We start from the raw sequence: 18379 nt of genomic DNA, 5'->3' as shown, positions 1-18379 counted from the left end.
CTGGCCCGTACGGGGATCGAACCCGCGACCTTGGCGTTATTAGCACCACGCTCTAACCAACTGAGCTAACCGGCCATATGTGATGTGCTCGGTCTTCTGATGCTTTCCGGCCCTACCCGCCCGAATGTCTACCGAATAAAAGGGATTAAAGGTCCGTTTGCCCACAATTGAAAAGAAAGGGCTGTGCAACCTGTCCAAAAGATAGCAGTGGGTCTTCAGAAAAAAAGAGCCTGGCTCACACAGGGGTTGAGGCTGCGACCTTAATGTAATTAGCATCGCACTCTAAGCTACTTGGGAAGATTAGAGCCAGGTGACTACAGGGCTCGAACCAGAGGCTTTGGCATGATTAGCAGAATGCTCTAACCAACTCAGCTCACTGGTCATGTATTTTGGCAAATCTAACAACACTTTCTGGGCCTTCTTAAATGACTGTCTAGCTGGATAAAAGGGCCGACAGGTCCGACCTAATTCTGATGAGAAAAGCCAGGCAACTACACAGATGGAACTGGAGACTTTGGCGTTATTAGCATAATGCTCTAACCAACTGAGCTCGCCGGAAATGAAAGAGTTTTGCAACCTGTCCACTATATAACAGAGAGCTCACCAAAATTCAAGAATCTGGCCCCTGACCGGCCGTGGGCTGTGGCCATTCATCTGACGCTTTCTGGCCCATCCCGTATGACTTTGTACCCGGTAGAAGGGCTTAACAGTCCTCCTACTAAAGCTCACCAAAAGCGGAGGAACTGGCCCGTACGGGGATCGAACCCGCGACCTTGGCGTTATTAGCACCACGCTCTAACCAACTGAGCTAACCGGCCATATGTGATGTGCTCGGTCTTCTGATGCTTTCCGGCCCTACCCGCCCGAATGTCTACCGAATAAAAGGGATTAAAGGTCCGTTTGCCCACAATTGAAAAGAAAGGGCTGTGCAACCTGTCCAAAAGATAGCAGTGGGTCTTCAGAAAAAAAGAGCCTGGCTCACACAGGGGTTGAGGCTGCGACCTTAATGTAATTAGCATCGCACTCTAAGCTACTTGGGAAGATTAGAGCCAGGTGACTACAGGGCTCGAACCAGAGGCTTTGGCATGATTAGCAGAATGCTCTAACCAACTCAGCTCACTGGTCATGTATTTTGGCAAATCTAACAACACTTTCTGGGCCTTCTTAAATGACTGTCTAGCTGGATAAAAGGGCCGACAGGTCCGACCTAATTCTGATGAGAAAAGCCAGGCAACTACACAGATGGAACTGGAGACTTTGGCGTTATTAGCATAATGCTCTAACCAACTGAGCTCGCCGGAAATGAAAGAGTTTTGCAACCTGTCCACTATATAACAGAGAGCTCACCAAAATTCAAGAATCTGGCCCCTGACCGGCCGTGGGCTGTGGCCATTCATCTGACGCTTTCTGGCCCATCCCGTATGACTTTGTACCCGGTAGAAGGGCTTAACAGTCCTCCTACTAAAGCTCACCAAAAGCGGATGAACTGGCCCGTACGGGGATCGAACCCGCGACCTTGGCGTTATTAGCACCACGCTCTAACCAACTGAGCTAACCGGCCATATGTGATGTGCTCGGTCTTCTGATGCTTTCCGGCCCTACCCGCCCGAATGTCTACCGAATAAAAGGGATTAAAGGTCCGTTTGCCCACAATTGAAAAGAAAGGGCTGTGCAACCTGTCCAAAAGATAGCAGTGGGTCTTCAGAAAAAAAGAGCCTGGCTCACACAGGGGTTGAGGCTGCCACCTTAATGTAATTAGCATCGCACTCTAAGCTACCTGGGAAGATTAGAGCCAGGTGACTACAGGACTCGAACCAGAGGCTTTGGCATGATTAGCAGAATGCTCTAACCAACTCAGCTCACTGGTCATGTATTTTGGCAAATCTAACAACACTTTCTGGGCCTTCTTAAATGACTGTCTAGCTGGATAAAAGGGCCGACAGGTCCGACCTAATTCTGATGAGAAAAGCCAGGCAACTACACAGATGGAACTGGAGACTTTGGCATTATTAGCATAATGCTCTAACCAACTGAGCTCGCCGGAAATGAAAGAGTTTTGCAACCTGTCCACTATATAACAGAGAGCTCACCAAAATTCAAGAATCTGGCCCCTGACCGGCCGTGGGCTGTCTCCATTCATCTGACGCTTTCTGGCCCATCCCGTATGACTTTGTACCCGGTAGAAGGGCTTAAAAGTCCTCCTACTAAAGCTCACCAAAAGCAGAGGAACTGGCCCGTACGGGGATCGAACCCGCGACCTTGGCGTTATTAGCACCACGCTCTAACCAACTGAGCTAACCGGCCATATGTGATGTGCTCGGTCTTCTGATGCTTTCCGGCCCTACCCGCCCGAATGTCTACCGAATAAAAGGGATTAAAGGTCCGTTTGCCCACAATTGAAAAGAAAGGGCTGTGCAACCTGTCCAAAAGATAGCAGTGGGTCTTCAGAAAAAAAGAGCCTGGCTCACACAGGGGTTGAGGCTGCGACCTTAATGTAATTAGCATCGCACTCTAAGCTACCTGGGAAGATTAGAGCCAGGTGACTACAGGACTCGAACCAGAGGCTTTGGCATGATTAGCAGAATGCTCTAACCAACTCAGCTCACTGGTCATGTATTTTGGCAAATCTAACAACACTTTCTGGGCCTTCTTAAATGACTGTCTAGCTGGATAAAAGGGCCGACAGGTCCGACCTAATTCTGATGAGAAAAGCCAGGCAACTACACAGATGGAACTGGAGACTTTGGCGTTATTAGCATAATGCTCTAACCAACTGAGCTCGCCGGAAATGAAAGAGTTTTGCAACCTGTCCACTATATAACAGAGAGCTCACCAAAATTCAAGAATCTGGCCCCTGACCGGCCGTGGGCTGTGGCCATTCATCTGACGCTTTCTGGCCCATCCCGTATGACTTTGTACCCGGTAGAAGGGCTTAACAGTCCTCCTACTAAAGCTCACCAAAAGCGGAGGAACTGGCCCGTACGGGGATCGAACCCGCGACCTTGGCGTTATTAGCACCACGCTCTAACCAACTGAGCTAACCGGCCATATGTGATGTGCTCGGTCTTCTGATGCTTTCCGGCCCTACCCGCCCGAATGTCTACCGAATAAAAGGGATTAAAGGTCCGTTTGCCCACAATTGAAAAGAAAGGGCTGTGCAACCTGTCCAAAAGATAGCAGTGGGTCTTCAGAAAAAAAGAGCCTGGCTCACACAGGGGTTGAGGCTGCGACCTTAATGTAATTAGCATCGCACTCTAAGCTACTTGGGAAGATTAGAGCCAGGTGACTACAGGGCTCGAACCAGAGGCTTTGGCATGATTAGCAGAATGCTCTAACCAACTCAGCTCACTGGTCATGTATTTTGGCAAATCTAACAACACTTTCTGGGCCTTCTTAAATGACTGTCTAGCTGGATAAAAGGGCCGACAGGTCCGACCTAATTCTGATGAGAAAAGCCAGGCAACTACACAGATGGAACTGGAGACTTTGGCGTTATTAGCATAATGCTCTAACCAACTGAGCTCGCCGGAAATGAAAGAGTTTTGCAACCTGTCCACTATATAACAGAGAGCTCACCAAAATTCAAGAATCTGGCCCCTGACCGGCCGTGGGCTGTGGCCATTCATCTGACGCTTTCTGGCCCATCCCGTATGACTTTGTACCCGGTAGAAGGGCTTAACAGTCCTCCTACTAAAGCTCACCAAAAGCGGAGGAACTGGCGCGTACGGGGATCGAACCCGCGACCTTGGCGTTATTAGCACCACGCTCTAACCAACTGAGCTAACCGGCCATATGTGATGTGCTCGGTCTTCTGATGCTTTCCGGCCCTACCCGCCCGAATGTCTACCGAATAAAAGGGATTAAAGGTCCGTTTGCCCACAATTGAAAAGAAAGGGCTGTGCAACCTGTCCAAAAGATAGCAGTGGGTCTTCAGAAAAAAAGAGCCTGGCTCACACAGGGGTTGAGGCTGCGACCTTAATGTAATTAGCATCGCACTCTAAGCTACTTGGGAAGATTAGAGCCAGGTGACTACAGGGCTCGAACCAGAGGCTTTGGCATGATTAGCAGAATGCTCTAACCAACTCAGCTCACTGGTCATGTATTTTGGCAAATCTAACAACACTTTCTGGGCCTTCTTAAATGACTGTCTAGCTGGATAAAAGGGCCGACAGGTCCGACCTAATTCTGATGAGAAAAGCCAGGCAACTACACAGATGGAACTGGAGACTTTGGCGTTATTAGCATAATGCTCTAACCAACTGAGCTCGCCGGAAATGAAAGAGTTTTGCAACCTGTCCACTATATAACAGAGAGCTCACCAAAATTCAAGATTCTGGCCCCTGACCGGCCGTGGGCTGTGGCCATTCATCTGACGCTTTCTGGCCCATCCCGTATGACTTTGTACCCGGTAGAAGGGCTTAACAGTCCTCCATACTAATGCTCACCAAAAGCGGAGGAACTGGCCTGTACGGGGATCGAACCCGCGACCTTGGCGTTATTAGCACCACGCTCTAACCAACTGAGCTAACCGGCCATATGTGATGTGCTCGGTCTTCTGATGCTTTCCGGCCCTACCCGCCCGAATGTCTACCGAATAAAAGGGATTAAAGGTCCGTTTGCCCACAATTGAAAAGAAAGGGCTGTGCAACCTGTCCAAAAGATAGCAGTGGGTCTTCAGAAAAAAAGAGCCTGGCTCACACAGGGGTTGAGGCTGCGACCTTAATGTAATTAGCATCGCACTCTAAGCTACTTGGGAAGATTAGAGCCAGGTGACTACAGGACTCGAACCAGAGGCTTTGGCATGATTAGCAGAATGCTCTAACCAACTCAGCTCACTGGTCATGTATTTTGGCAAATCTAACAACACTTTCTGGGCCTTCTTAAATGACTGTCTAGCTGGATAAAAGGGCCGACAGGTCCGACCTAATTCTGATGAGAAAAGCCAGGCAACTACACAGATGGAACTGGAGACTTTGGCATTATTAGCATAATGCTCTAACCAACTGAGCTCGCCGGAAATGAAAGAGTTTTGCAACCTGTCCACTATATAACAGAGAGCTCACCAAAATTCAAGAATCTGGCCCCTGACCGGCCGTGGGCTGTGGCCATTCATCTGACGCTTTCTGGCCCATCCCGTATGACTTTGTACCCGGTAGAAGGGCTTAACAGTCCTCCTACTAAAGCTCACCAAAAGCGGAGGAACTGGCCCGTACGGGGATCGAACCCGCGACCTTGGCGTTATTAGCACCACGCTCTAACCAACTGAGCTAACCGGCCATATGTGATGTGCTCGGTCTTCTGATGCTTTCCGGCCCTACCCGCCCGAATGTCTACCGAATAAAAGGGATTAAAGGTCCGTTTGCCCACAATTGAAAAGAAAGGGCTGTGCAACCTGTCCAAAAGATAGCAGTGGGTCTTCAGAAAAAAAGAGCCTGGCTCACACAGGGGTTGAGGCTGCGACCTTAATGTAATTAGCATCGCACTCTAAGCTACTTGGGAAGATTAGAGCCAGGTGACTACAGGGCTCGAACCAGAGGCTTTGGCATGATTAGCAGAATGCTCTAACCAACTCAGCTCACTGGTCATGTATTTTGGCAAATCTAACAACACTTTCTGGGCCTTCTTAAATGACTGTCTAGCTGGATAAAAGGGCCGACAGGTCCGACCTAATTCTGATGAGAAAAGCCAGGCAACTACACAGATGGAACTGGAGACTTTGGCGTTATTAGCATAATGCTCTAACCAACTGAGCTCGCCGGAAATGAAAGAGTTTTGCAACCTGTCCACTATATAACAGAGAGCTCACCAAAATTCAAGAATCTGGCCCCTGACCGGCCGTGGGCTGTGGCCATTCATCTGACGCTTTCTGGCCCATCCCGTATGACTTTGTACCCGGTAGAAGGGCTTAACAGTCCTCCTACTAAAGCTCACCAAAAGCGGAGGAACTGGCCCGTACGGGGATCGAACCCGCGACCTTGGCGTTATTAGCACCACGCTCTAACCAACTGAGCTAACCGGCCATATGTGATGTGTTGGTCTTCTGATGCTTTCCGGCCCTACCCGCCCGAATGTCTACCGAATAAAAGGGATTAAAGGTCCGTTTGCCCACAATTGAAAAGAAAGGGCTGTGCAACCTGTCCAAAAGATAGCAGTGGGTCTTCAGAAAAAAAGAGCCTGGCTCACACAGGGGTTGAGGCTGCGACCTTAATGTAATTAGCATCGCACTCTAAGCTACTTGGGAAGATTAGAGCCAGGTGACTACAGGGCTCGAACCAGAGGCTTTGGCATGATTAGCAGAATGCTCTAACCAACTCAGCTCACTGGTCATGTATTTTGGCAAATCTAACAACACTTTCTGGGCCTTCTTAAATGACTGTCTAGCTGGATAAAAGGGTCGACAGGTCCGACCTAATTCTGATGAGAAAAGCCAGGCAACTACACAGATGGAACTGGAGACTTTGGCATTATTAGCATAATGCTCTAACCAACTGAGCTCGCCGGAAATGAAAGAGTTTTGCAACCTGTCCACTATATAACAGAGAGCTCACCAAAATTCAAGAATCTGGCCCCTGACCGGCCGTGGGCTGTGGCCATTCATCTGACGCTTTCTGGCCCATCCCGTATGACTTTGTACCCGGTAGAAGGGCTTAACAGTCCTCCTACTAAAGCTCACCAAAAGCGGAGGAACTGGCCCGTACGGGGATCGAACCCGCGACCTTGGCGTTATTAGCACCACGCTCTAACCAACTGAGCTAACCGGCCATATGTGATGTGCTCGGTCTTCTGATGCTTTCCGGCCCTACCCGCCCGAATGTCTACCGAATAAAAGGGATTAAAGGTCCGTGTGCCCACAATTGAAAAGAAAGGGCTGTGCAACCTGTCCAAAAGATAGCAGTGGGTCTTCAGAAAAAAAGAGCCTGGCTCACACAGGGGTTGAGGCTGCGACCTTAATGTAATTAGCATCGCACTCTAAGCTACCTGGGAAGATTAGAGCCAGGTGACTACAGGGCTCGAACCAGAGGCTTTGGCATGATTAGCAGAATGCTCTAACCAACTCAGCTCACTGGTCATGTATTTTGGCAAATCTAACAACACTTTCTGGGCCTTCTTAAATGACTGTCTAGCTGGATAAAAGGGCCGACAGGTCCGACCTAATTCTGATGAGAAAAGCCAGGCAACTACACAGATGGAACTGGAGACTTTGGCATTATTAGCATAATGCTCTAACCAACTGAGCTCGCCGGAAATGAAAGAGTTTTGCAACCTGTCCACTATATAACAGAGAGCTCACCAAAATTCAAGAATCTGGCCCCTGACCGGCCGTGGGCTGTGGCCATTCATCTGACGCTTTCTGGCCCATCCCGTATGACTTTGTACCCGGTAGAAGGGCTTAACAGTCCTCCTACTAAAGCTCACCAAAAGCGGAGGAACTGGCCCGTACGGGGATCGAACCCGCGACCTTGGCGTTATTAGCACCACGCTCTAACCAACTGAGCTAACCGGCCATATGTGATGTGCTTGGTCTTCTGATGCTTTCCGGCCCTACCCGCCCGAATGTCTACCGAATAAAAGGGATTAAAGGTCCGTTTGCCCACAATTGAAAAGAAAGGGCTGTGCAACCTGTCCAAAAGATAGCAGTGGGTCTTCAGAAAAAAAGAGCCTGGCTCACACAGGGGTTGAGGCTGCGACCTTAATGTAATTAGCATCGCACTCTAAGCTACTTGGGAAGATTAGAGCCAGGTGACTACAGGGCTCGAACCAGAGGCTTTGGCATGATTAGCAGAATGCTCTAACCAACTCAGCTCACTGGTCATGTATTTTGGCAAATCTAACAACACTTTCTGGGCCTTCTTAAATGACTGTCTAGCTGGATAAAAGGGCCGACAGGTCCGACCTAATTCTGATGAGAAAAGCCAGGCAACTACACAGATGGAACTGGAGACTTTGGCATTATTAGCATAATGCTCTAACCAACTGATCTCGCCGGAAATGAAAGAGTTTTGCAACCTGTCCACTATATAACAGAGAGCTCACCAAAATTCAAGAATCTGGCCCCTGACCGGCCGTGGGCTGTGGCCATTCATCTGACGCTTTCTGGCCCATCCCGTATGACTTTGTACCCGGTAGAAGGGCTTAACAGTCCTCCTACTAAAGCTCACCAAAAGCGGAGGAACTGGCCCGTACGGGGATCGAACCCGCGACCTTGGCGTTATTAGCACCACGCTCTAACCAACTGAGCTAACCGGCCATATGTGATGTGCTCGGTCTTCTGATGCTTTCCGGCCCTACCCGCCCGAATGTCTACCGAATAAAAGGGATTAAAGGTCCGTTTGCCCACAATTGAAAAGAAAGGGCTGTGCAACCTGTCCAAAAGATAGCAGTGGGTCTTCAGAAAAAAAGAGCCTGGCTCACACAGGGGTTGAGGCTGCGACCTTAATGTAATTAGCATCGCACTCTAAGCTACTTGGGAAGATTAGAGCCAGGTGACTACAGGGCTCGAACCAGAGGCTTTGGCATGATTAGCAGAATGCTCTAACCAACTCAGCTCACTGGTCATGTATTTTGGCAAATCTAACAACACTTTCGGGGCCTTCTTAAATGACTGTCTAGCTGGATAAAAGGGCCGACAGGTCCGACCTAATTCTGATGAGAAAAGCCAGGCAACTACACAGATGGAACTGGAGACTTTGGCGTTATTAGCATAATGCTCTAACCAACTGAGCTCGCCGGAAATGAAAGAGTTTTGCAACCTGTCCACTATATAACAGAGAGCTCACCAAAATTCAAGAATCTGGCCCCTGACCGGCCGTGGGCTGTGGCCATTCATCTGACGCTTTCTGGCCCATCCCGTATGACTTTGTACCCGGTAGAAGGGCTTAACAGTCCTCCTACTAAAGCTCACCAAAAGCGGAGGAACTGGCCCGTACGGGGATCGAACCCGCGACCTTGGCGTTATTAGCACCACGCTCTAACCAACTGAGCTAACCGGCCATATGTGATGTGCTCGGTCTTCTGATGCTTTCCGGCCCTACCCGCCCGAATGTCTACCGAATAAAAGGGATTAAAGGTCCGTTTGCCCACAATTGAAAAGAAAGGGCTGTGCAACCTGTCCAAAAGATAGCAGTGGGTCTTCAGAAAAAAAGAGCCTGGCTCACACAGGGGTTGAGGCTGCGACCTTAATGTAATTAGCATCGCACTCTAAGCTACTTGGGAAGATTAGAGCCAGGTGACTACAGGGCTCGAACCAGAGGCTTTGGCATGATTAGCAGAATGCTCTAACCAACTCAGCTCACTGGTCATGTATTTTGGCAAATCTAACAACACTTTCGGGGCCTTCTTAAATGACTGTCTAGCTGGATAAAAGGGCCGACAGGTCCGACCTAATTCTGATGAGAAAAGCCAGGCAACTACACAGATGGAACTGGAGACTTTGGCGTTATTAGCATAATGCTCTAACCAACTGAGCTCGCCGGAAATGAAAGAGTTTTGCAACCTGTCCACTATATAACAGAGAGCTCACCAAAATTCAAGAATCTGGCCCCTGACCGGCCGTGGGCTGTGGCCATTCATCTGACGCTTTCTGGCCCATCCCGTATGACTTTGTACCCGGTAGAAGGGCTTAACAGTCCTCCTACTAAAGCTCACCAAAAGCGGAGGAACTGGCCCGTACGGGGATCGAACCCGCGACCTTGGCGTTATTAGCACCACGCTCTAACCAACTGAGCTAACCGGCCATATGTGATGTGCTCGGTCTTCTGATGCTTTCCGGCCCTACCCGCCCGAATGTCTACCGAATAAAAGGGATTAAAGGTCCGTTTGCCCACAATTGAAAAGAAAGGGCTGTGCAACCTGTCCAAAAGATAGCAGTGGGTCTTCAGAAAAAAAGAGCCTGGCTCACACAGGGGTTGAGGCTGCGACCTTAATGTAATTAGCATCGCACTCTAAGCTACTTGCGAAGATTAGAGCCAGGTGACTACAGGGCTCGAACCAGAGGCTTTGGCATGATTAGCAGAATGCTCTAACCAACTCAGCTCACTGGTCATGTATTTTGGCAAATCTAACAACACTTTCTGGGCCTTCTTAAATGACTGTCTAGCTGGATAAAAGGGCCGACAGGTCCGACCTAATTCTGATGAGAAAAGCCAGGCAACTACACAGATGGAACTGGAGACTTTGGCATTATTAGCATAATGCTCTAACCAACTGATCTCGCCGGAAATGAAAGAGTTTTGCAACCTGTCCACTATATAACAGAGAGCTCACCAAAATTCAAGAATCTGGCCCCTGACCGGCCGTGGGCTGTGGCCATTCATCTGACGCTTTCTGGCCCATCCCGTATGACTTTGTACCCGGTAGAAGGGCTTAACAGTCCTCCTACTAAAGCTCACCAAAAGCGGAGGAACTGGCCCGTACGGGGATCGAACCCGCGACCTTGGCGTTATTAGCACCACGCTCTAACCAACTGAGCTAACCGGCCATATGTGATGTGCTCGGTCTTCTGATGCTTTCCGGCCCTACCCGCCCGAATGTCTACCGAATAAAAGGGATTAAAGGTCCGTTTGCCCACAATTGAAAAGAAAGGGCTGTGCAACCTGTCCAAAAGATAGCAGTGGGTCTTCAGAAAAAAAGAGCCTGGCTCACACAGGGGTTGAGGCTGCGACCTTAATGTAATTAGCATCGCACTCTAAGCTACTTGGGAAGATTAGAGCCAGGTGACTACAGGGCTCGAACCAGAGGCTTTGGCATGATTAGCAGAATGCTCTAACCAACTCAGCTCACTGGTCATGTATTTTGGCAAATCTAACAACACTTTCGGGGCCTTCTTAAATGACTGTCTAGCTGGATAAAAGGGCCGACAGGTCCGACCTAATTCTGATGAGAAAAGCCAGGCAACTACACAGATGGAACTGGAGACTTTGGCGTTATTAGCATAATGCTCTAACCAACTGAGCTCGCCGGAAATGAAAGAGTTTTGCAACCTGTCCACTATATAACAGAGAGCTCACCAAAATTCAAGAATCTGGCCCCTGACCGGCCGTGGGCTGTGGCCATTCATCTGACGCTTTCTGGCCCATCCCGTATGACTTTGTACCCGGTAGAAGGGCTTAACAGTCCTCCTACTAAAGCTCACCAAAAGCGGAGGAACTGGCCCGTACGGGGATCGAACCCGCGACCTTGGCGTTATTAGCACCACGCTCTAACCAACTGAGCTAACCGGCCATATGTGATGTGCTCGGTCTTCTGATGCTTTCCGGCCCTACCCGCCCGAATGTCTACCGAATAAAAGGGATTAAAGGTCCGTTTGCCCACAATTGAAAAGAAAGGGCTGTGCAACCTGTCCAAAAGATAGCAGTGGGTCTTCAGAAAAAAAGAGCCTGGCTCACACAGGGGTTGAGGCTGCGACCTTAATGTAATTAGCATCGCACTCTAAGCTACTTGCGAAGATTAGAGCCAGGTGACTACAGGGCTCGAACCAGAGGCTTTGGCATGATTAGCAGAATGCTCTAACCAACTCAGCTCACTGGTCATGTATTTTGGCAAATCTAACAACACTTTCTGGGCCTTCTTAAATGACTGTCTAGCTGGATAAAAGGGCCGACAGGTCCGACCTAATTCTGATGAGAAAAGCCAGGCAACTACACAGATGGAACTGGAGACTTTGGCATTATTAGCATAATGCTCTAACCAACTGAGCTCGCCGGAAATGAAAGAGTTTTGCAACCTGTCCACTATATAACAGAGAGCTCACCAAAATTCAAGAATCTGGCCCCTGACCGGCCGTGGGCTGTGGCCATTCATCTGACGCTTTCTGGCCCATCCCGTATGACTTTGTACCCGGTAGAAGGGCTTAACAGTCCTCCTACTAAAGCTCACCAAAAGCGGAGGAACTGGCCCGTACGGGGATCGAACCCGCGACCTTGGCGTTATTAGCACCACGCTCTAACCAACTGAGCTAACCGGCCACATGTGATGTGCTCGGTCTTCTGATGCTTTCCGGCCCTACCCGCCCGAATGTCTACCGAATAAAAGGGATTAAAGGTCCGTTTGCCCACAATTGAAAAGAAAGGGCTGTGCAACCTGTCCAAAAGATAGCAGTGGGTCTTCAGAAAAAAAGAGCCTGGCTCACACAGGGGTTGAGGCTGCGACCTTAATGTAATTAGCATCGCACTCTAAGCTACTTGGGAAGATTAGAGCCAGGTGACTACAGGGCTCGAACCAGAGGCTTTGGCATGATTAGCAGAATGCTCTAACCAACTCAGCTCACTGGTCATGTATTTTGGCAAATCTAACAACACTTTCTGGGCCTTCTTAAATGACTGTCTAGCTGGATAAAAGGGCCGACAGGTCCGACCTAATTCTGATGAGAAAAGCCAGGCAACTACACAGATGGAACTGGAGACTTTGGCGTTATTAGCATAATGCTCTAACCAACTGAGCTCGCCGGAAATGAAAGAGTTTTGCAACCTGTCCACTATATAACAGAGAGCTCACCAAAATTCAAGAATCTGGCCCCTGACCGGCCGTGGGCTGTGGCCATTCATCTGACGCTTTCTGGCCCATCCCGTATGACTTTGTACCCGGTAGAAGGGCTTAACAGTCCTCCTACTAAAGCTCACCAAAAGCGGAGGAACTGGCCCGTACGGGGATCGAACCCGCGACCTTGGCGTTATTAGCACCACGCTCTAACCAACTGAGCTAACCGGCCATATGTGATGTGTTGGTCTTCTGATGCTTTCCGGCCCTACCCGCCCGAATGTCTACCGAATAAAAGGGATTAAAGGTCCGTTTGCCCACAATTGAAAAGAAAGGGCTGTGCAACCTGTCCAAAAGATAGCAGTGGGTCTTCAGAAAAAAAGAGCCTGGCTCACACAGGGGTTGAGGCTGCGACCTTAATGTAATTAGCATCGCACTCTAAGCTACTTGGGAAGATTAGAGCCAGGTGACTACAGGGCTCGAACCAGAGGCTTTGGCATGATTAGCAGAATGCTCTAACCAACTCAGCTCACTGGTCATGTATTTTGGCAAATCTAACAACACTTTCTGGGCCTTCTTAAATGACTGTCTAGCTGGATAAAAGGGCCGACAGGTCCGACCTAATTCTGATGAGAAAAGCCAGGCAACTACACAGATGGAACTGGAGACTTTGGCGTTATTAGCATAATGCTCTAACCAACTGAGCTCGCCGGAAATGAAAGAGTTTTGCAACCTGTCCACTATATAACAGAGAGCTCACCAAAATTCAAGAATCTGGCCCCTGACCGGCCGTGGGCTGTGGCCATTCATCTGACGCTTTCTGGCCCATCCCGTATGACTTTGTACCCGGTAGAAGGGCTTAACAGTCCTCCTACTAAAGCTCACCAAAAGCGGAGGAACTGGCCCGTACGGGGATCGAACCCGCGACCTTGGCGTTATTAGCACCACGCTCTAACCAACTGAGCTAACCGGCCATATGTGATGTGCTCGGTCTTCTGATGCTTTCCGGCCCTACCCGCCCGAATGTCTACCGAATAAAAGGGATTAAAGGTCCGTTTGCCCACAATTGAAAAGAAAGGGCTGTGCAACCTGTCCAAAAGATAGCAGTGGGTCTTCAGAAAAAAAGAGCCTGGCTCACACAGGGGTTGAGGCTGCGACCTTAATGTAATTAGCATCGCACTCTAAGCTACTTGGGAAGATTAGAGCCAGGTGACTACAGGACTCGAACCAGAGGCTTTGGCATGATTAGCAGAATGCTCTAACCAACTCAGCTCACTGGTCATGTATTTTGGCAAATCTAACAACACTTTCTGGGCCTTCTTAAATGACTGTCTAGCTGGATAAAAGGGCCGACAGGTCCGACCTAATTCTGATGAGAAAAGCCAGGCAACTACACAGATGGAACTGGAGACTTTGGCATTATTAGCATAATGCTCTAACCAACTGAGCTCGCCGGAAATGAAAGAGTTTTGCAACCTGTCCACTATATAACAGAGAGCTCACCAAAATTCAAGAATCTGGCCCCTGACCGGCCGTGGGCTGTGGCCATTCATCTGACGCTTTCTGGCCCATCCCGTATGACTTTGTACCCGGTAGAAGGGCTTAACAGTCCTCCTACTAAAGCTCACCAAAAGCGGAGGAACTGGCCCGTACGGGGATCGAACCCGCGACCTTGGCGTTATTAGCACCACGCTCTAACCAACTGAGCTAACCGGCCATATGTGATGTGCTCGGTCTTCTGATGCTTTCCGGCCCTACCCGCCCGAATGTCTACCGAATAAAAGGGATTAAAGGTCCGTTTGCCCACAATTGAAAAGAAAGGGCTGTGCAACCTGTCCAAAAGATAGCAGTGGGTCTTCAGAAAAAAAGAGCCTGGCTCACACAGGGGTTGAGGCTGCGACCTTAATGTAATTAGCATCGCACTCTAAGCTACTTGGGAAGATTAGAGCCAGGTGACTACAGGGCTCGAACCAGAGGCTTTGGCATGATTAGCAGAATGCTCTAACCAACTCAGCTCACTGGTCATGTATTTTGGCAAATCTAACAACACTTTCTGGGCCTTCTTAAATGACTGTCTAGCTGGATAAAAGGGCCGACAGGTCCGACCTAATTCTGATGAGAAAAGCCAGGCAACTACACAGATGGAACTGGAGACTTTGGCGTTATTAGCATAATGCTCTAACCAACTGAGCTCGCCGGAAATGAAAGAGTTTTGCAACCTGTCCACTATATAACAGAGAGCTCACCAAAATTCAAGAATCTGGCCCCTGACCGGCCGTGGGCTGTGGCCATTCATCTGACGCTTTCTGGCCCATCCCGTATGACTTTGTACCCGGTAGAAGGGCTTAACAGTCCTCCTACTAAAGCTCACCAAAAGCGGAGGAACTGGCCCGTACGGGGATCGAACCCGCGACCTTGGCGTTATTAGCACCACGCTCTAACCAACTGAGCTAACCGGCCATATGTGATGTGCTCGGTCTTCTGATGCTTTCCGGCCCTACCCGCCCGAATGTCTACCGAATAAAAGGGATTAAAGGTCCGTGTGCCCACAATTGAAAAGAAAGGGCTGTGCAACCTGTCCAAAAGATAGCAGTGGGTCTTCAGAAAAAAAGAGCCTGGCTCACACAGGGGTTGAGGCTGCGACCTTAATGTAATTAGCATCGCACTCTAAGCTACCTGGGAAGATTAGAGCCAGGTGACTACAGGGCTCGAACCAGAGGCTTTGGCATGATTAGCAGAATGCTCTAACCAACTCAGCTCACTGGTCATGTATTTTGGCAAATCTAACAACACTTTCTGGGCCTTCTTAAATGACTGTCTAGCTGGATAAAAGGGCCGACAGGTCCGACCTAATTCTGATGAGAAAAGCCAGGCAACTACACAGATGGAACTGGAGACTTTGGCGTTATTAGCATAATGCTCTAACCAACTGAGCTCGCCGGAAATGAAAGAGTTTTGCAACCTGTCCACTATATAACAGAGAGCTCACCAAAATTCAAGATTCTGGCCCCTGACCGGCCGTGGGCTGTGGCCATTCATCTGACGCTTTCTGGCCCATCCCGTATGACTTTGTACCCGGTAGAAGGGCTTAACAGTCCTCCATACTAATGCTCACCAAAAGCGGAGGAACTGGCCTGTACGGGGATCGAACCCGCGACCTTGGCGTTATTAGCACCACGCTCTAACCAACTGAGCTAACCGGCCATATGTGATGTGCTTGGTCTTCTGATGCTTTCCGGCCCTACCCGCCCGAATGTCTACCGAATAAAAGGGATTAAAGGTCCGTTTGCCCACAATTGAAAAGAAAGGGCTGTGCAACCTGTCCAAAAGATAGCAGTGGGTCTTCAGAAAAAAAGAGCCTGGCTCACACAGGGGTTGAGGCTGCGACCTTAATGTAATTAGCATCGCACTCTAAGCTACTTGGGAAGATTAGAGCCAGGTCACTACAGGACTCGAACCAGAGGCTTTGGCATGATTAGCAGAATGCTCTAACCAACTCAGCTCACTGGTCATGTATTTTGGCAAATCTAACAACACTTTCTGGGCCTTCTTAAATGACTGTCTAGCTGGATAAAAGGGCCGACAGGTCCGACCTAATTCTGATGAGAAAAGCCAGGCAACTACACAGATGGAACTGGAGACTTTGGCATTATTAGCATAATGCTCTAACCAACTGAGCTCGCCGGAAATGAAAGAGTTTTGCAACCTGTCCACTATATAACAGAGAGCTCACCAAAATTCAAGAATCTGGCCCCTGACCGGCCGTGGGCTGTGGCCATTCATCTGACGCTTTCTGGCCCATCCCGTATGACTTTGTACCCGGTAGAAGGGCTTAACAGTCCTCCTACTAAAGCTCACCAAAAGCGGAGGAACTGGCCCGTACGGGGATCGAACCCGCGACCTTGGCGTTATTAGCACCACGCTCTAACCAACTGAGCTAACCGGCCATATGTGATGTGCTCGGTCTTCTGATGCTTTCCGGCCCTACCCGCCCGAATGTCTACCGAATAAAAGGGATTAAAGGTCCGTTTGCCCACAATTGAAAAGAAAGGGCTGTGCAACCTGTCCAAAAGATAGCAGTGGGTCTTCAGAAAAAAAGAGCCTGGCTCACACAGGGGTTGAGGCTGCGACCTTAATGTAATTAGCATCGCACTCTAAGCTACTTGGGAAGATTAGAGCCAGGTGACTACAGGGCTCGAACCAGAGGCTTTGGCATGATTAGCAGAATGCTCTAACCAACTCAGCTCACTGGTCATGTATTTTGGCAAATCTAACAACACTTTCTGGGCCTTCTTAAATGACTGTCTAGCTGGATAAAAGGGCCGACAGGTCCGACCTAATTCTGATGAGAAAAGCCAGGCAACTACACAGATGGAACTGGAGACTTTGGCGTTATTAGCATAATGCTCTAACCAACTGAGCTCGCCGGAAATGAAACAGTTTTGCAACCTGTCCACTATATAACAGAGAGCTCACCAAAATTCAAGAATCTGGCCCCTGACCGGCCGTGGGCTGTGGCCATTCATCTGACGCTTTCTGGCCCATCCCGTATGACTTTGTACCCGGTAGAAGGGCTTAACAGTCCTCCTACTAAAGCTCACCAAAAGCGGAGGAACTGGCCCGTACGGGGATCGAACCCGCGACCTTGGCGTTATTAGCACCACGCTCTAACCAACTGAGCTAACCGGCCATATGTGATGTGTTGGTCTTCTGATGCTTTCCGGCCCTACCCGCCCGAATGTCTACCGAATAAAAGGGATTAAAGGTCCGTTTGCCCACAATTGAAAAGAAAGGGCTGTGCAACCTGTCCAAAAGATAGCAGTGGGTCTTCAGAAAAAAAGAGCCTGGCTCACACAGGGGTTGAGGCTGCGACCTTAATGTAATTAGCATCGCACTCTAAGCTACTTGGGAAGATTAGAGCCAGGTGACTACAGGGCTCGAACCAGAGGCTTTGGCATGATTAGCAGAATGCTCTAACCAACTCAGCTCACTGGTCATGTATTTTGGCAAATCTAACAACACTTTCTGGGCCTTCTTAAATGACTGTCTAGCTGGATAAAAGGGTCGACAGGTCCGACCTAATTCTGATGAGAAAAGCCAGGCAACTACACAGATGGAACTGGAGACTTTGGCATTATTAGCATAATGCTCTAACCAACTGAGCTCGCCGGAAATGAAAGAGTTTTGCAACCTGTCCACTATATAACAGAGAGCTCACCAAAATTCAAGAATCTGGCCCCTGACCGGCCGTGGGCTGTGGCCATTCATCTGACGCTTTCTGGCCCATCCCGTATGACTTTGTACCCGGTAGAAGGGCTTAACAGTCCTCCTACTAAAGCTCACCAAAAGCGGAGGAACTGGCCCGTACGGGGATCGAACCCGCGACCTTGGCGTTATTAGCACCACGCTCTAACCAACTGAGCTAACCGGCCATATGTGATGTGCTCGGTCTTCTGATGCTTTCCGGCCCTACCCGTCCGAATGTCTACCGAATAAAAGGGATTAAAGGTCCGTGTGCCCACAATTGAAAAGAAAGGGCTGTGCAACCTGTCCAAAAGATAGCAGTGGGTCTTCAGAAAAAAAGAGCCTGGCTCACACAGGGGTTGAGGCTGCGACCTTAATGTAATTAGCATCGCACTCTAAGCTACCTGGGAAGATTAGAGCCAGGTGACTACAGGGCTCGAACCAGAGGCTTTGGCATGATTAGCAGAATGCTCTAACCAACTCAGCTCACTGGTCATGTATTTTGGCAAATCTAACAACACTTTCTGGGCCTTCTTAAATGACTGTCTAGCTGGATAAAAGGGCCGACAGGTCCGACCTAATTCTGATGAGAAAAGCCAGGCAACTACACAGATGGAACTGGAGACTTTGGCATTATTAGCATAATGCTCTAACCAACTGA

At 49.3% G+C, this 18379-nt stretch overlaps 22 non-coding genes across 22 annotated transcripts; all 22 read right to left on the bottom strand.

Annotated features, from left to right (window-relative positions):
• Window position 1: 1 nt before the first annotated feature.
• Window positions 2-75, bottom strand: TRNAI-AAU (transfer RNA isoleucine (anticodon AAU)). The gene has a single exon. It is a non-coding gene; the product is annotated as a tRNA-Ile (tRNA).
• A 669-nt stretch (window positions 76-744) lies between these two features.
• TRNAI-AAU (transfer RNA isoleucine (anticodon AAU)) lies at window positions 745-818 on the bottom strand. The gene has a single exon. It is a non-coding gene; the product is annotated as a tRNA-Ile (tRNA).
• Window positions 819-1487: 669 nt separating this feature from the next.
• On the bottom strand, window positions 1488-1561 carry TRNAI-AAU (transfer RNA isoleucine (anticodon AAU)). The gene has a single exon. It is a non-coding gene; the product is annotated as a tRNA-Ile (tRNA).
• Window positions 1562-2230: 669 nt separating this feature from the next.
• On the bottom strand, window positions 2231-2304 carry TRNAI-AAU (transfer RNA isoleucine (anticodon AAU)). The gene has a single exon. It is a non-coding gene; the product is annotated as a tRNA-Ile (tRNA).
• Window positions 2305-2973: 669 nt separating this feature from the next.
• TRNAI-AAU (transfer RNA isoleucine (anticodon AAU)) lies at window positions 2974-3047 on the bottom strand. Its single transcript has one exon. It is a non-coding gene; the product is annotated as a tRNA-Ile (tRNA).
• Window positions 3048-5203: 2156 nt separating this feature from the next.
• TRNAI-AAU (transfer RNA isoleucine (anticodon AAU)) lies at window positions 5204-5277 on the bottom strand. Its single transcript has one exon. It is a non-coding gene; the product is annotated as a tRNA-Ile (tRNA).
• A 669-nt stretch (window positions 5278-5946) lies between these two features.
• On the bottom strand, window positions 5947-6020 carry TRNAI-AAU (transfer RNA isoleucine (anticodon AAU)). Its single transcript has one exon. It is a non-coding gene; the product is annotated as a tRNA-Ile (tRNA).
• Window positions 6021-6688: 668 nt separating this feature from the next.
• Window positions 6689-6762, bottom strand: TRNAI-AAU (transfer RNA isoleucine (anticodon AAU)). Its single transcript has one exon. It is a non-coding gene; the product is annotated as a tRNA-Ile (tRNA).
• A 669-nt stretch (window positions 6763-7431) lies between these two features.
• TRNAI-AAU (transfer RNA isoleucine (anticodon AAU)) lies at window positions 7432-7505 on the bottom strand. Its single transcript has one exon. It is a non-coding gene; the product is annotated as a tRNA-Ile (tRNA).
• A 669-nt stretch (window positions 7506-8174) lies between these two features.
• TRNAI-AAU (transfer RNA isoleucine (anticodon AAU)) lies at window positions 8175-8248 on the bottom strand. Its single transcript has one exon. It is a non-coding gene; the product is annotated as a tRNA-Ile (tRNA).
• A 669-nt stretch (window positions 8249-8917) lies between these two features.
• On the bottom strand, window positions 8918-8991 carry TRNAI-AAU (transfer RNA isoleucine (anticodon AAU)). The gene has a single exon. It is a non-coding gene; the product is annotated as a tRNA-Ile (tRNA).
• A 669-nt stretch (window positions 8992-9660) lies between these two features.
• On the bottom strand, window positions 9661-9734 carry TRNAI-AAU (transfer RNA isoleucine (anticodon AAU)). Its single transcript has one exon. It is a non-coding gene; the product is annotated as a tRNA-Ile (tRNA).
• A 669-nt stretch (window positions 9735-10403) lies between these two features.
• Window positions 10404-10477, bottom strand: TRNAI-AAU (transfer RNA isoleucine (anticodon AAU)). Its single transcript has one exon. It is a non-coding gene; the product is annotated as a tRNA-Ile (tRNA).
• Window positions 10478-11146: 669 nt separating this feature from the next.
• Window positions 11147-11220, bottom strand: TRNAI-AAU (transfer RNA isoleucine (anticodon AAU)). The gene has a single exon. It is a non-coding gene; the product is annotated as a tRNA-Ile (tRNA).
• A 669-nt stretch (window positions 11221-11889) lies between these two features.
• On the bottom strand, window positions 11890-11963 carry TRNAI-AAU (transfer RNA isoleucine (anticodon AAU)). Its single transcript has one exon. It is a non-coding gene; the product is annotated as a tRNA-Ile (tRNA).
• Window positions 11964-12632: 669 nt separating this feature from the next.
• On the bottom strand, window positions 12633-12706 carry TRNAI-AAU (transfer RNA isoleucine (anticodon AAU)). Its single transcript has one exon. It is a non-coding gene; the product is annotated as a tRNA-Ile (tRNA).
• A 668-nt stretch (window positions 12707-13374) lies between these two features.
• TRNAI-AAU (transfer RNA isoleucine (anticodon AAU)) lies at window positions 13375-13448 on the bottom strand. The gene has a single exon. It is a non-coding gene; the product is annotated as a tRNA-Ile (tRNA).
• Window positions 13449-14117: 669 nt separating this feature from the next.
• Window positions 14118-14191, bottom strand: TRNAI-AAU (transfer RNA isoleucine (anticodon AAU)). The gene has a single exon. It is a non-coding gene; the product is annotated as a tRNA-Ile (tRNA).
• A 669-nt stretch (window positions 14192-14860) lies between these two features.
• Window positions 14861-14934, bottom strand: TRNAI-AAU (transfer RNA isoleucine (anticodon AAU)). The gene has a single exon. It is a non-coding gene; the product is annotated as a tRNA-Ile (tRNA).
• A 1413-nt stretch (window positions 14935-16347) lies between these two features.
• TRNAI-AAU (transfer RNA isoleucine (anticodon AAU)) lies at window positions 16348-16421 on the bottom strand. The gene has a single exon. It is a non-coding gene; the product is annotated as a tRNA-Ile (tRNA).
• Window positions 16422-17090: 669 nt separating this feature from the next.
• Window positions 17091-17164, bottom strand: TRNAI-AAU (transfer RNA isoleucine (anticodon AAU)). The gene has a single exon. It is a non-coding gene; the product is annotated as a tRNA-Ile (tRNA).
• A 668-nt stretch (window positions 17165-17832) lies between these two features.
• Window positions 17833-17906, bottom strand: TRNAI-AAU (transfer RNA isoleucine (anticodon AAU)). Its single transcript has one exon. It is a non-coding gene; the product is annotated as a tRNA-Ile (tRNA).
• Window positions 17907-18379: the final 473 nt, after the last annotated feature.

This window comes from Engystomops pustulosus, chromosome 4, assembly GCF_040894005.1.
Source record: "Engystomops pustulosus chromosome 4, aEngPut4.maternal, whole genome shotgun sequence".
Lineage (NCBI taxonomy): Eukaryota > Metazoa > Chordata > Amphibia > Anura > Leptodactylidae > Engystomops > Engystomops pustulosus.
Note: the sequence above shows the minus strand (reverse complement) of the source record. Positions and strands in the feature narration are given on the sequence as shown.